Source organism: Euprymna scolopes, chromosome 43 (genome assembly GCF_053919585.1).
Source record: "Euprymna scolopes isolate OS-2025 chromosome 43, ASM5391958v1, whole genome shotgun sequence".
Lineage (NCBI taxonomy): Eukaryota > Metazoa > Mollusca > Cephalopoda > Sepiida > Sepiolidae > Euprymna > Euprymna scolopes.
The window spans coordinates 188,723-204,593 of NC_136524.1; positions in this window are offsets into that span (position 1 = coordinate 188,723).

Sequence of the window (15,871 nt, forward strand, 5' to 3'; positions counted from 1 at the left end):
CTTACTAGATTTATCCGCACTTTTTAGCCTATTTCCAACATAAAAATGGCATAAAATCAAGGGAAATTACTGTATGAACTTAATCTAAGTCTTACTAGATTTATCCGCACTTTTAAGCCTATTTTCAACATAAAAATGGCATAAAATCAAGGGAAATTACTGTATGAACTTAATCTAAGTCTTACTTGATTTATCCGCACTTTTTAGCCTTTTTCCAACATAAAAATGGCATAAAATCAAGGGAAATTACTGTATGAACTTAATCTAAGTCTTACTAGATTTATCCGCACTTTTTAGCCTATTTCCAACATAAAAATGGCATAAAATCAAGGGAAATTACTGTATGAACTTAATCTAAGTCTTACTAGATTTATCCGCACTTTTTAGCCTATTTCCAACATAAAAATGGCATAAAATCAAGGGAAATTACTGTATGAACTTAATCTAAGTCTTACTAGATTTATCCGCACTTTTTAGCCTATTTCCAACATAAAAATGGCATAAAATCAAGGGAAATTACTGTATGAACTAAATCTAAGTCTTACTAGATTTAGCCGCACTTTTTAGCCTATTTCCAACATAAAAATGGCATAAAATCAAGGAAAATTACTGTATGAACTAATCTAAGTCTTACTAGATTTATCCGCACGTTGTAGCCTATTTCCAACATAAAAATGGCATAAAATCAAGGGAAATTACTGTATGAACTTAATCTAAGTCTTACTAGATTTATCCGCACTTGTTAGCCTATTTCCAACATAAAAATGGCATAAAATCAAGGGAAATTACTGTATGAACTTAATCTAAGTCTTACTAGATTTATCCGCACTTTTTAGCCTATTTCCAACATAAAAATGGCATAAAATCAAGGGAAATTACTGTATGAACTTAATCTAATCTTACTAGATTTATCCGCACTTTTTAGCCTATTTCCAACATAAAAATGGCATAAAATCAAGGGAAATTACTGTATGAACTTAATCTAAGTCTTACTAGATTTATCCGCACTTTTTAGCCTATTTCCAACATAAAAATGGCATAAAATCAAGGGAAATTACTGTATGAACTTAATCTAAGTCTTACTAGATTTATCCGCACTTTTAAGCCTATTTTCAACATAAAAATGGCATAAAATCAAGGGAAATTACTGTATGAACTTAATCTAAGTCTTACTTGATTTATCCGCACTTTTTAGCCTTTTTCCAACATAAAAATGGCATAAAATCAAGGGAAATTACTGTATGAACTTAATCTAAGTCTTACTAGATTTATCCGCACTTTTTAGCCTATTTCCAACATAAAAATGGCATAAAATCAAGGGAAATTACTGTATGAACTTAATCTAAGTCTTACTAGATTTATCCGCACTTTTTAGCCTATTTCCAACATAAAAATGGCATAAAATCAAGGGAAATTACTGTATGAACTTAATCTAAGTCTTACTAGATTTATCCGCACTTTTTAGCCTATTTCCAACATAAAAATGGCATAAAATCAAGGGAAATTACTGTATGAACTTAATCTAAGTCTTACTTGATTTATCCGCACTTTTAAGCCTTTTTCCAACATAAAAATGGCATAAAATCAAGGGAAATTACTGTATGAACTTAATCTAAGTCTTACTTGATTTATCCGCACTTTTAAGCCTATTTCCAACATAAAAATGGCATAAAATCAAGGGAAATTACTGTATGAACTTAATCTAAGTCTTACTAGATTTACGTAACTTTTTAGCCTATTTCCAACATAAAAATGGCATAAAATCAAGGGAAATTACTGTATGAACTTAATCTAAGTCTTACTAGATTTACGTAACTTTTTAGCCTATTTCCAACATAAAAATGGCATAAAATCAAGGGAAATTACTGTATGAACTTAATCTAAGTCTTACTAGATTTATCCGCACTTTTTAGTTTATTTCCAACATCAAAATGGCATAAAATCAAGGGAAATTACTGTATGAACTTAATCTAAGTCTTACTAGATTTATCCGCACTTTTTAGCCTATTTCCAACATAAAAATGGCATAAAATCAAGGGAAATTACTGTATGAACTTAATCTAAGTCTTACTTGATTTATCCGCACTTTTTAGCCTATTTCCAACATAAAAATGGCATAAAATCAAGGGAAATTACTGTATGAACTTAATCTAAGTCTTACTAGATTTATCCGCACTTTTGAGCCTATTTCCAGCATAAAAATGGCATAAAATCAAGGGAAATTACTGTATTAACTTAATCTAAGTCTTACTAGATTTATCCGCACTTTTTAGCCTATTTCCAACAGAAAAATAACATAAAATCAAGGGAAATTACTGTGTGAACTTAATCTAAGTCTTACTAGATTTAGCCGCACTTTTTAGCCTATTTCCAACATAAAAATGATATAAAATCAAGGGAAATTACTGTATGAACTTAATCTAAGTCTTACTAGATTTATCCGCACTTTTTAGCCTATTTCCAACAGAAAAATGGAATAAAATCAAGGGAAATTACTGTATGAACTTAATCTAAGTCTTACTAGATTTATCCGCACTTTTTAGCCTATTTCCAACATAAAAATGGCATAAAATCAAGGGAAATTACTGTATTAACTTAATCTAAGTCTTACTTGATTTATCCGCACGTTTTAGCCTATTTCCAACATAAAAATGTCATAAAATCAAGGGAAATTACTGTATTAACTTAATCTAATCTTACTAGATTTATCCGCCCTTTTTAGCCTATTTCCAACATAAAAATGGCATAAAATCAAGGGAAATTACTGTATTTACTTAATCTAAGTCTTACTAGATTTATCCGCACGTTTTAGCCTATTTCCAACATAGAAATGTCATAAAATCAAGGGAAATTACTGTATGAACTTAATCTAAGTCTTACTAGATTTATCCGCCCTTTTTAGCCTATTTCCAACATAAAAATGGCATAAAATCAAGGGAAATTACTGTATTAACTTAATCTAAGTCTTACTAGATTTACGTCACTTTTTAGCTTATTTCCAACATAAAAATGGCATAAAATCAAGGGAAATTACTGTATGAACTTAATCTAAGTCTTACTAGATTTATCCGCACTTTTTAGCCTATTTCCAACATAAAAATGGCATAAAATCAAGGGAAATTACTGTATGAACTTAATCTAAGTCTTACTAGATTTATCCGCACTTTTTAGCCTATTTCCAACATAAAAATGGCATAAAATCAAGGGAAATTACTGTATGAACTTAATCTAAGTCTTACTAGATTTATCCGCACTTTTTAGCCTATTTCCAACATAAAAATGGCATAAAATCAAGGGAAATTACTGTATGAACTTAATCTAAGTCTTACTAGATTTATCCGCACTTTTTAGCCTATTTCCAACATAAAAATGGCATAAAATCAAGGGAAATTACTGTATGAACTTAATCTAAGTCTTACTTGATTTCTCCGCACTTTTTAGCCTTTTTCCAACATAAAAATGGCATAAAATCAAGGGAAATTACTGTATGAACTTAATCTAAGTCTTACTTGATTTATCCGCACTTTTTAGCCTATTTCCAACATAAAAATGGCATAAAATCAAGGGAAATTACTGTATGAACTTAATCTAAGTCTTACTAGATTTATCCGCACTTTTTAGCCTATTTCCAACATAAAAATGGCATAAAATCAAGGGAAATTACTGTATGAACTTAATCTAAGTCTTACTAGATTTAGCCGCACTTTTTAGCCTATTTCCAACATAAAAATGGCATAAAATCAAGGAAAATTACTGTATTAACTAATCTCAGTCTTACTAGATTTATCCGCACGTTTTAGCCTTTTTCCAACATAAAAATGGCATAAAATCAAGGGAAATTACTGTATGAACTTAATCTAAGTCTTACTAGATTTATCCGCACTTTTTAGCCTATTTCCAACATAAAAATGGCATAAAATCAAGGGAAATTACTGTATGAACTTAATCTAAGTCTTACTAGATTTATCCGCACTTTTTAGCCTATTTCCAACATAAAAATGGCATAAAATCAAGGGAAATTACTGTATGAACTTAATCTAAGTCTTACTAGATTTAGCCGCACTTTTTAGCCTATTTCCAACATAAAAATGGCATAAAATCAAGGAAAATTACTGTATGAACTAATCTAAGTCTTACTAGATTTAGCCGCACTGTTTAGCCTGTTTCCAACATAAAAATGGCATAAAATCAAGGGAAATTACTGTATGAACTTAATCTAAGTCTTACTAGATTTATCCGCACTTTTTAGCCTATTTCCAACATAAAAATGGCATAAAATCAAGGGAAATTACTGTATGAACTTAATCTAAGTCTTACTAGATTTATCCGCACTTTTTAGCCTATTTCCAACATAAAAATGGCATAAAATCAAGGGAAATTACTGTATGAACTTAATCTAAGTCTTACTAGATTTACGTCACTTTTTAGCCTATTTCCAACATAAAAATGGCATAAAATCAAGGGAAATTACTGTATGAACTAAATCTAAGTCTTACTAGATTTAGCCGCACTTTTTAGCCTATTTCCAACATAAAAATGGCATAAAATCAAGGAAAATTACTGTATTAACTTAATCTAAGTCTTACTAGATTTATCCGCACGTTGTAGCCTATTTCCAACATAAAAATGGCATAAAATCAAGGGAAATTACTGTATGAACTTAATCTAAGTCTTACTAGATTTATCCGCACTTGTTAGTCTATTTCCAACATAAAAATGGCATAAAATCAAGGGAAATTACTGTATGAACTTAATCTAAGTCTTACTAGATTTATCCGCACTTTTTAGCCTATTTCCAACATAAAAATGGCATAAAATCAAGGGAAATTACTGTATGAACTTAATCTAATCTTACTAGATTTATCCGCACTTTTTAGCCTATTTCCAACATAAAAATGGCATAAAATCAAGGGAAATTACTGAATGAACTTAATCTAAGTCTTACTAGATTTATCCGCACTTTTGAGCCTATTTCCAGCATAAAAATGGCATAAAATCAAGGGAAATTACTGTATTAACTTAATCTAAGTCTTACTAGATTTATCCGCACTTTTTAGCCTATTTCCAACAGAAAAATAACATAAAATCAAGGGAAATTACTGTGTGAACTTAATCTAAGTCTTACTAGATTTAGCCGCACTTTTTAGCCTATTTCCAACATAAAAATGATATAAAATCAAGGGAAATTACTGTATGAACTTAATCTAAGTCTTACTAGATTTATCCGCACTTTTTAGCCTATTTCCAACAGAAAATGGAATAAAATCAAGGGAAATTACTGTATGAACTTAATCTAAGTCTTACTAGATTTATCCGCACTTTTTAGCCTATTTCCAACATAAAAATGGCATAAAATCAAGGGAAATTACTGTATTAACTTAATCTAAGTCTTACTTGATTTATCCGCACGTTTTAGCCTATTTCCAACATAAAAATGTCATAAAATCAAGGGAAATTACTGTATTAACTTAATCTAATCTTACTAGATTTATCCGCCCTTTTTAGCCTATTTCCAACACAAAAATGGCATAAAATCAAGGGAAATTACTGTATTTACTTAATCTAAGTCTTACTAGATTTATCCGCACGTTTTAGCCTATTTCCAACATAGAAATGTCATAAAATCAAGGGAAATTACTGTATTAACTTAATCTAAGTCTTACTAGATTTATCCGCCCTTTTTAGCCTATTTCCAACATAAAAATGGCATAAAATCAAGGGAAATTACTGTATGAACTTAATCTAAGTCTTACTAGATTTATCCGCACGTTTTAGCCTATTTCCAACATAAAAATGGCATAAAATCAAGGGAAATTACTGTATGAACTTAATCTAAGTCTTACTAGATTTATCCGCACTTTTTAGCCTATTTCCAACATAAAAATGGCATAAAATCAAGGGAAATTACTGTATGAACTTAATCTAAGTCTTACTAGATTTATCCGCACTTTTTAGCCTATTTCCAACATAAAAATGGCATAAAATCAAGGGAAATTACTGTATGAACTTAATCTAAGTCTTACTAGATTTATCCGCACTTTTTAGCCTATTTCCAACATAAAAATGGCATAAAATCAAGGGAAATTACTGTATGAACTTAATCTAAGTCTTACTTGATTTATCCGCACTTTTTAGCCTTTTTCCAACATAAAAATGGCATAAAATCAAGGGAAATTACTGTATGAACTTAATCTAAGTCTTACTTGATTTATCCGCACTTTTTAGCCTATTTCCAACATAAAAATGGCATAAAATCAAGGGAAATTACTGTATGAACTTAATCTAAGTCTTACTAGATTTATCCGCACTTTTTAGCCTATTTCCAACATAAAAATGGCATAAAATCAAGGGAAATTACTGTATGAACTTAATCTAAGTCTTACTAGATTTAGCCGCACTTTTTAGCCTATTTCCAACATAAAAATGGCATAAAATCAAGGAAAATTACTGTATTAACTAATCTAAGTCTTACTAGATTTATCCGCACGTTTTAGCCTATTTCAAACATAAAAATGGCATAAAATCAAGGGAAATTACTGTATGAACTTAATCTAAGTCTTACTAGATTTATCCGCACTTTTTAGCCTATTTCCAACATAAAAATGGCATAAAATCAAGGGAAATTACTGTATGAACTTAATCTAAGTCTTACTAGATTTATCCGCACTTTTTAGCCTATTTCCAACATAAAAATGGCATAAAATCAAGGGAAATTACTGTATGAACTTAATCTAAGTCTTACTAGATTTAGCCGCACTTTTTAGCCTATTTCCAACATAAAAATGGCATAAAATCAAGGAAAATTACTGTATGAACTAATCTAAGTCTTACTAGATTTAGCCGCACTGTTTAGCCTGTTTCCAACATAAAAATGGCATAAAATCAAGGGAAATTACTGTATGAACTTAATCTAAGTCTTACTAGATTTATCCGCACTTTTTAGCCTATTTCCAACATAAAAATGGCATAAAATCAAGGGAAATTACTGTATGAACTTAATCTAAGTCTTACTAGATTTATCCGCACTTTTTAGCCTATTTCCAACATAAAAATGGCATAAAATCAAGGGAAATTACTGTATGAACTTAATCTAAGTCTTACTAGATTTACGTCACTTTTTAGCCTATTTCCAACATAAAAATGGCATAAAATCAAGGGAAATTACTGTATGAACTAAATCTAAGTCTTACTAGATTTAGCCGCACTTTTTAGCCTATTTCCAACATAAAAATGGCATAAAATCAAGGAAAATTACTGTATGAACTAATCTAAGTCTTACTAGATTTATCCGCACGTTGTAGCCTATTTCCAACATAAAAATGGCATAAAATCAAGGGAAATTACTGTATGAACTTAATCTAAGTCTTACTAGATTTATCCGCACTTGTTAGCCTATTTCCAACATAAAAATGGCATAAAATCAAGGGAAATTACTGTATGAACTTAATCTAAGTCTTACTAGATTTATCCGCACTTTTTAGCCTATTTCCAACATAAAAATGGCATAAAATCAAGGGAAATTACTGTATGAACTTAATCTAATCTTACTAGATTTATCCGCACTTTTTAGCCTATTTCCAACATAAAAATGGCATAAAATCAAGGGAAATTACTGTATGAACTTAATCTAAGTCTTACTAGATTTATCCGGACTTTTTAGCCTATTTCCAACATAAAAATGGCATAAAATCAAGGGAAATTACTGTATGAACTTAATCTAAGTCTTACTAGATTTACGTCACTTTTTAGCCTATTTCCAACATAAAAATGGCATAAAATCAAGGGAAATTACTGTATGAACTAAATCTAAGTCTTACTAGATTTAGCCGCACTTTTTAGCCTATTTCCAACATAAAAATGGCATAAAATCAAGGAAAATTACTGTATGAACTAATCTAAGTCTTACTAGATTTATCCGCACGTTGTAGCCTATTTCCAACATAAAAATGGCATAAAATCAAGGGAAATTACTGTATGAACTTAATCTAAGTCTTACTAGATTTATCCGCACTTGTTAGCCTATTTCCAACATAAAAATGGCATAAAATCAAGGGAAATTACTGTATGAACTTAATCTAAGTCTTACTAGATTTATCCGCACTTTTTAGCCTATTTCCAACATAAAAATGGCATAAAATCAAGGGAAATTACTGTATGAACTTAATCTAATCTTACTAGATTTATCCGCACTTTTTAGCCTATTTCCAACATAAAAATGGCATAAAATCAAGGGAAATTACTGTATGAACTTAATCTAAGTCTTACTAGATTTATCCGCACTTTTTAGCCTATTTCCAACATAAAAATGGCATAAAATCAAGGAAAATTACTGTATGAACTTAATCTAAGTCTTACTAGATTTATCCGCACGTTTTAGCCTATTTCCAACATAAAAATGGCATAAAATCAAGGGAAATTACTGTATGAACTTAATCTAAGTCTTACTAGATTTATCCGCACTTTTTAGCCTTTTTCCAACATAAAAATGGCATAAAATCAAGGGAAATTACTGTATGAACTTAATCTAAGTCTTACTAGATTTATCCGCACTTTTTAGCCTATTTCCAAAATAAAAATGGCATAAAATCAAGGGAAATTACTGTATGAACTTAATCTAAGTCTTACTAGATTTATCCGCACTTTTTAGCCTATTTCCAACATAAAAATGGCATAAAATCAAGGGAAATTACTGTATGAACTTAATCTAAGTCTTACTAGATTTATCCGCACTTTTTAGCCTATTTCCAACATAAAAATGGCATAAAATCAAGGGAAATTACTGTATGAACTTAATCTAAGTCTTACTTGATTTATCCGCACTTTTTAGCCTTTTTCCAACATAAAAATGGCATAAAATCAACGGAATTACTGTATGAACTTAATCTAAGTCTTACTTGATTTATCCGCACTTTTAAGCCTATTTCCAACATAAAAATGGCATAAAATCAAGGGAAATTACTGTATGAACTTAATCTAAGTCTTACTAGATTTAGCCGCACTTTTTAGCCTATTTCCAACATCAAAATGGCATAAAATCAAGGGAAATTACTGTATGAACCTAATCTAAGTCTTACTTGATTTATCCGCACGGTTTAGCCTATTTCCAACATAAAAATGGCATAAAATCAAGGGAAATTACTGTATGAACTTAATCTAAGTCTTACTTGATTTATCCGCACTTTTAAGCCTATTTCCAACATAAAAATGGCATAAAATCAAGGGAAATTACTGTATGAACTTAATCTAAGTCTTACTAGATTTAGCCGCACATTTTAGCCTATTTCCAACATCAAAATGGCATAAAATCAAGGGAAATTACTGTATGAACTTAATCTAAGTCTTACTAGATTTACGTAACTTTTTAGCCTATTTCCAACATAAAAATGGCATAAAATCAAGGGAAATTACTGTATGAACTTAATCTAAGTCTTACTAGATTTATCCGCACTTTTTAGTTTATTTCCAACATCAAAATGGCATAAAATCAAGGGAAATTACTGTATGAACATTATCTAAGTCTTACTAGATTTATCCGCACTTTTTAGCCTATTTCCAACATAAAAATGGCATAAAATCAAGGGAAATTACTGTATGAACTTAATCTAAGTCTTACTTGATTTATCCGCACTTTTTAGCCTATTTCCAACATAAAAATGGCATAAAATCAAGGGAAATTACTGTATGAACTTAATCTAAGTCTTACTAGATTTATCCGCACTTTTGAGCCTATTTCCAGCATAAAAATGGCATAAAATCAAGGGAAATTACTGTATTAACTTAATCTAAGTCTTACTAGATTTATCCGCACTTTTTAGCCTATTTCCAACAGAAAAATAACATAAAATCAAGGGAAATTACTGTGTGAACTTAATCTAAGTCTTACTAGATTTAGCCGCACTTTTTAGCCTATTTCCAACATAAAAATGATATAAAATCAAGGGAAATTACTGTATGAACGTAATCTAAGTCTTACTAGATTTATCCGCACTTTTTAGCCTATTTCCAACAGAAAAATGGAATAAAATCAAGGGAAATTACTGTATGAACTTAATCTAAGTCTTACTAGATTTATCCGCACTTTTTAGCCTATTTCCAACATAAAAATGGCATAAAATCAAGGGAAATTACTGTATTAACTTAATCTAAGTCTTACTTGATTTATCCGCACGTTTTAGCCTATTTCCAACATAAAAATGGCATAAAATCAAGGGAAATTACTGTATGAACTTAATCTAAGTCTTACTAGATTTACGTCACTTTTTAGCCTATTTCCAACATAAAAATGGCATAAAATCAAGGGAAATTACTGTATTTACTTAATCTAAGTCTTACTAGATTTATCCGCACGTTTTAGCCTATTTCCAACATAGAAATGTCATAAAATCAAGGGAAATTACTGTATGAACTTAATCTAAGTCTTACTAGATTTATCCGCCCTTTTTAGCCTATTTCCAACATAAAAATGGCATAAAATCAAGGGAAATTACTGTATGAACTTAATCTAAGTCTTACTAGATTTACGTCACTTTTTAGCTTATTTCCAACATAAAAATGGCATAAAATCAAGGGAAATTACTGTATGAACTTAATCTAAGTCTTACTAGATTTATCCGCACTTTTTAGCCTATTTCCAACATAAAAATGGCATAAAATCAAGGGAAATTACTGTATGAACTTAATCTAAGTCTTACTAGATTTATCCGCACTTTTTAGCCTATTTCCAACATAAAAATGGCATAAAATCAAGGGAAATTACTGTATGAACTTAATCTAAGTCTTACTAGATTTAGCCGCACTTTTTAGCCTATTTCCAACATAAAAATGGCATAAAATCAAGGGAAATTACTGTATGAACTTAATCTAAGTCTTACTAGATTTAGCCGCACTTTTTAGCCTATTTCCTTCATAAAAATGGCATAAAATCAAGGGAAATTACTGTATGAACTTAATCTAAGTCTTACTAGATTTATCCGCACTTTTTAGCCTATTTCCAACATAAAAATGGCATAAAATCAAGGGAAATTACTGTATGAACTTAATCTAAGTCTTACTAGATTTATCCGCACTTTTTAGCCTATTTCCAACATAAAAATGGCATAACATCAAGGGAAATTACTGTATGAACTTAATGTAAGTCTTACTAGATTTATCCGCACTTTTTAGCCTATTTCCAACATAAAAATGGCATAAAATCAAGGGAAATTACTGTATGAACTTAATCTAAGTCTTACTAGATTTATCCGCACTTTTTAGCCTATTTCCAACATAAAAATGGCATAAAATCAAGGGAAATTACTGTATGAACTTAATCTAAGTCTTACTAGATTTATCCGCACTTTTTAGCCTATTTCCAACATAAAAATGGCATAAAATCAAGGGAAATTACTGTATGAACTTAATCTAAGTATTACTAGATTTATCCGCACTTTTTAGCCTATTTCCAACATAAAAATGGCATAAAATCAAGGGAAATTACTGTATGAACTTAATCTAAGTCTTACTAGATTTATCTGCACTTTTAAGCCTATTTCCAACATAAAAATGGCATAAAATCAAGGGAAATTACTGTATTAACTTAATCTAAGTCTTACTAGATTTAGCCGCACTTTTTAGCCTATTTCCAACATAAAAATGGCATAAAATCAAGGGAATTACTGTATGAACTTAATCTAAGTCTTACTAGATTTATCCGCACTTCTTAGCCTTTTTCCAACATAAAAATGGCATAAAATCAAGGGAAATTACTGTATGAACTTAATCTAAGTCTTACTAGATTTATCCGCACTTTTTAGCCTATTTCCAACATAAAAATGGCATAAAATCAAGGAAAATTACTGTATGAACTAATCTAAGTCTTACTTGATTTATCCGTACTTTTTAGCCTATTTCCAACATAAAAATGGCATAAAATCAAGGGAAATTACTGTATTAACTTAATCTAAGTCTTACTAGATTTGGCCGCACTTTTTAGCCTTTTTCCAACATAAAAATGGCATAAAATCAAGGAAAATTACTTTATGACCTAATCTAAGTCTTACTTGATTTATCCGCACTTCTTAGCCTTTTTCCAACATAAAAATGGAATGAAATCAAGGGAAATTACTGTATGAACTTAATCTAAGTCTTACTAGATTTAGCCGCACTGTTTAGCCTATTTCCAACATAAAAATGGCATAAAATCAAGGAAAATTACTGTATGAACTTACTCTAAGTCTTACTAGATTTATCCGCACTTTTTAGCCTATTTCCAACAGAAAAATGGCATAAAATCAAGGGAAATTTCTGTATTAACTTAATCAAAGTCTTACTTGATTTAGCCGTATTTTTTAGCCTTTTTTTCAACAGAAAAATGGCATAAAATCAAGGGAAATTACTGTATTAACTTAATCTAAGTCTTACTAGATTTATCCGCACTTGTTAGCCTATTTCCAACATAAAATGGCATAAAATCAAGGGAAATTACTGTATGAACTTAATCTAAGTCTTACTAGATTTAGCCGCACTTTTTAGCCTATTTCCAAGATAAAAATAACATAAAATCAAGGGAAATTACTGTGTTAACTTAATCTAAGTCTTACTAGATTTAGCCGCACTTGTTAGCCTATTTCCAACATAAAAATGACATAAAATCAAGGGAAATTACTGTATGAACGTAATCTAAGTCTTACTAGATTTATCCGCACTTTTAAGCCTATTTCCAACAGAAAAATGGAATAAAATCAAGGGAAATTACTGTATGAACTTAATCTAAGTCTTACTAGATTTATCCGCACTTTTTAGCCTATTTCCAACATAAAAATGGCATAAAATCAAGGGAAATTACTGTATTAACTTAATCTAAGTCTTACTTGATTTATCCGCACGTTTTAGCCTATTTCCAACAGTAAAATGGCATAAAATCAAGGGAAATTACTGTATGAACTTAATCTAAGTCTTACTAGATTTACGTCACTTTTTAGCCTATTTCCAACATAAAAATGGCATAAAATCAAGGGAAATTACTGTATTTACTTAATCTAAGTCTTACTAGATTTATCCGCACGTTTTAGCCTATTTCCAACAGAAAAATGTCATAAAATCAAGGGAAATTACTGTATTAACTTAATCTAAGTCTTACTAGATTTATCCGCCCTTTTTAGCCTATTTCCAACATAAAAATGGCATAAAATCAAGGGAAATTACTGTATGAACTTAATCTAAGTCTTACTAGATTTACGTCACTTTTTAGCCTATTTCCAACATAAAAATGGCATAAAATAAAGGGAAATTACTGTATGAACTTAATCTAAGTCTTACTAGATTTATCCGCACTTTTTAGCCTATTTCCAACATAAAAATGGCATAAAATCAAGGGAAATTACTGTATGAACTTAATCTAAGTCTTACTAGATTTATCCGCACTTTTTAGCCTATTTCCAACATAAAAATGGCATAAAATCAAGGGAAATTACTGTATGAACTTAATCTAATCTTACTAGATTTAGCCGCACTTTTTAGCCTATTTCCAACATAAAAATGGCATAAAATCAAGGGAAATTACTGTATGAACTTAATCTAAGTCTTACTAGATTTATCCGCACTTTTTAGCCTATTTCCAACATAAAAATGGCATAAAATCAAGGAAAATTACTGTATGAACTTAATCTAAGTCTTACTAGATTTATCCGCACGTTTTAGCCTATTTCCAACATAAAAATGGCATAAAATCAAGGGAAATTACTGTATGAACTTAATCTAAGTCTTACTTGATTTATCCGCACTTTTTAGCCTTTTTCCAACATAAAAATGGCATAAAATCAAGGGAAATTACTGTATGAACTTAATCTAAGTCTTACTAGATTTATCCGCACTTTTTAGCCTATTTCCAAAATAAAAATGGCATAAAATCAAGGGAAATTACTGTATGAACTTAATCTAAGTCTTACTAGATTTATCCGCACTTTTTAGCCTATTTCCAACATAAAAATGGCATAAAATCAAGGGAAATTACTGTATGAACTTAATCTAAGTCTTACTAGATTTATCCGCACTTTTTAGCCTATTTCCAACATAAAAATGGCATAAAATCAAGGGAAATTACTGTATGAACTTAATCTAAGTCTTACTTGATTTATCCGCACTTTTTAGCCTTTTTCCAACATAAAAATGGCATAAAATCAACGGAATTACTGTATGAACTAAATCTAAGTCTTACTTGATTTATCCGCACTTTTAAGCCTATTTCCAACATAAAAATGGCATAAAATCAAGGGAAATTACTGTATGAACTTAATCTAAGTCTTACTAGATTTAGCCGCACTTTTTAGCCTATTTCCAACATCAAAATGGCATAAAATCAAGGGAAATTACTGTATGAACCTAATCTAAGTCTTACTTGATTTATCCGCACGGTTTAGCCTATTTCCAACATAAAAATGGCATAAAATCAAGGGAAATTACTGTATGAACTTAATCTAAGTCTTACTTGATTTATCCGCACTTTTAAGCCTATTTCCAACATAAAAATGGCATAAAATCAAGGGAAATTACTGTATGAACTTAATCTAAGTCTTACTAGATTTAGCCGCACTTTTTAGCCTATTTCCAACATCAAAATGGCATAAAATCAAGGGAAATTACTGTATGAACTTAATCTAAGTCTTACTAGATTTACGTAACTTTTTAGCCTATTTCCAACATAAAAATGGCATAAAATCAAGGGAAATTACTGTATGAACTTAATCTAAGTCTTACTAGATTTATCCGCACTTTTTAGTTTATTTCCAACATCAAAATGGCATAAAATCAAGGGAAATTACTGTATGAACTTAATCTAAGTCTTACTTGATTTATCCGCACTTTTTAGCCTATTTCCAACATAAAAATGGCATAAAATCAAGGGAAATTACTGTATGAACTTAATCTAAGTCTTACTAGATTTATCCGCACTTTTGAGCCTATTTCCAGCATAAAAATGGCATAAAATCAAGGGAAATTACTGTATTAACTTAATCTAAGTCTTACTAGATTTATCCGCACTTTTTAGCCTATTTCCAACAGAAAAATAACATAAAATCAAGGGAAATTACTGTGTGAACTTAATCTAAGTCTTACTAGATTTAGCCGCACTTTTTAGCCTATTTCCAACATAAAAATGATATAAAATCAAGGGAAATTACTGTATGAACGTAATCTAAGTCTTACTAGATTTATCCGCACTTTTTAGCCTATTTCCAACAGAAAAATGGAATAAAATCAAGGGAAATTACTGTATGAACTTAATCTAAGTCTTACTAGATTTATCCGCACTTTTTAGCCTATTTCCAACATAAAAATGGCATAAAATCAAGGGAAATTACTGTATTAACTTAATCTAAGTCTTACTTGATTTATCCGCACGTTTTAGCCTATTTCCAACATAAAAATGGCATAAAATCAAGGGAAATTACTGTATGAACTTAATCTAAGTCTTACTAGATTTACGTCACTTTTTAGCCTATTTCCAACATAAAAATGGCATAAAATCAAGGGAAATTACTGTATTTACTTAATCTAAGTCTTACTAGATTTATCCGCACGTTTTAGCCTATTTCCAACATAAAAATGTCATAAAATCAAGGGAAATTACTGTATTAACTTAATCTAAGTCTTACTAGATTTATCCGCCCTTTTTAGCCTATTTCCAACATAAAAATGGCATAAAATCAAGGGAAATTACTGTATGAACTTAATCTAAGTCTTACTAGATTTACGTCACTTTTTAGCTTATTTCCAACATAAAAATGGCATAAAATCAAGGGAAATTACTGTATGAACTTAATCTAAGTCTTACTAGATTTATCCGCACTTTTTAGCCTATTTCCAACATAAAAATGGCATAAAATCAAGGGAA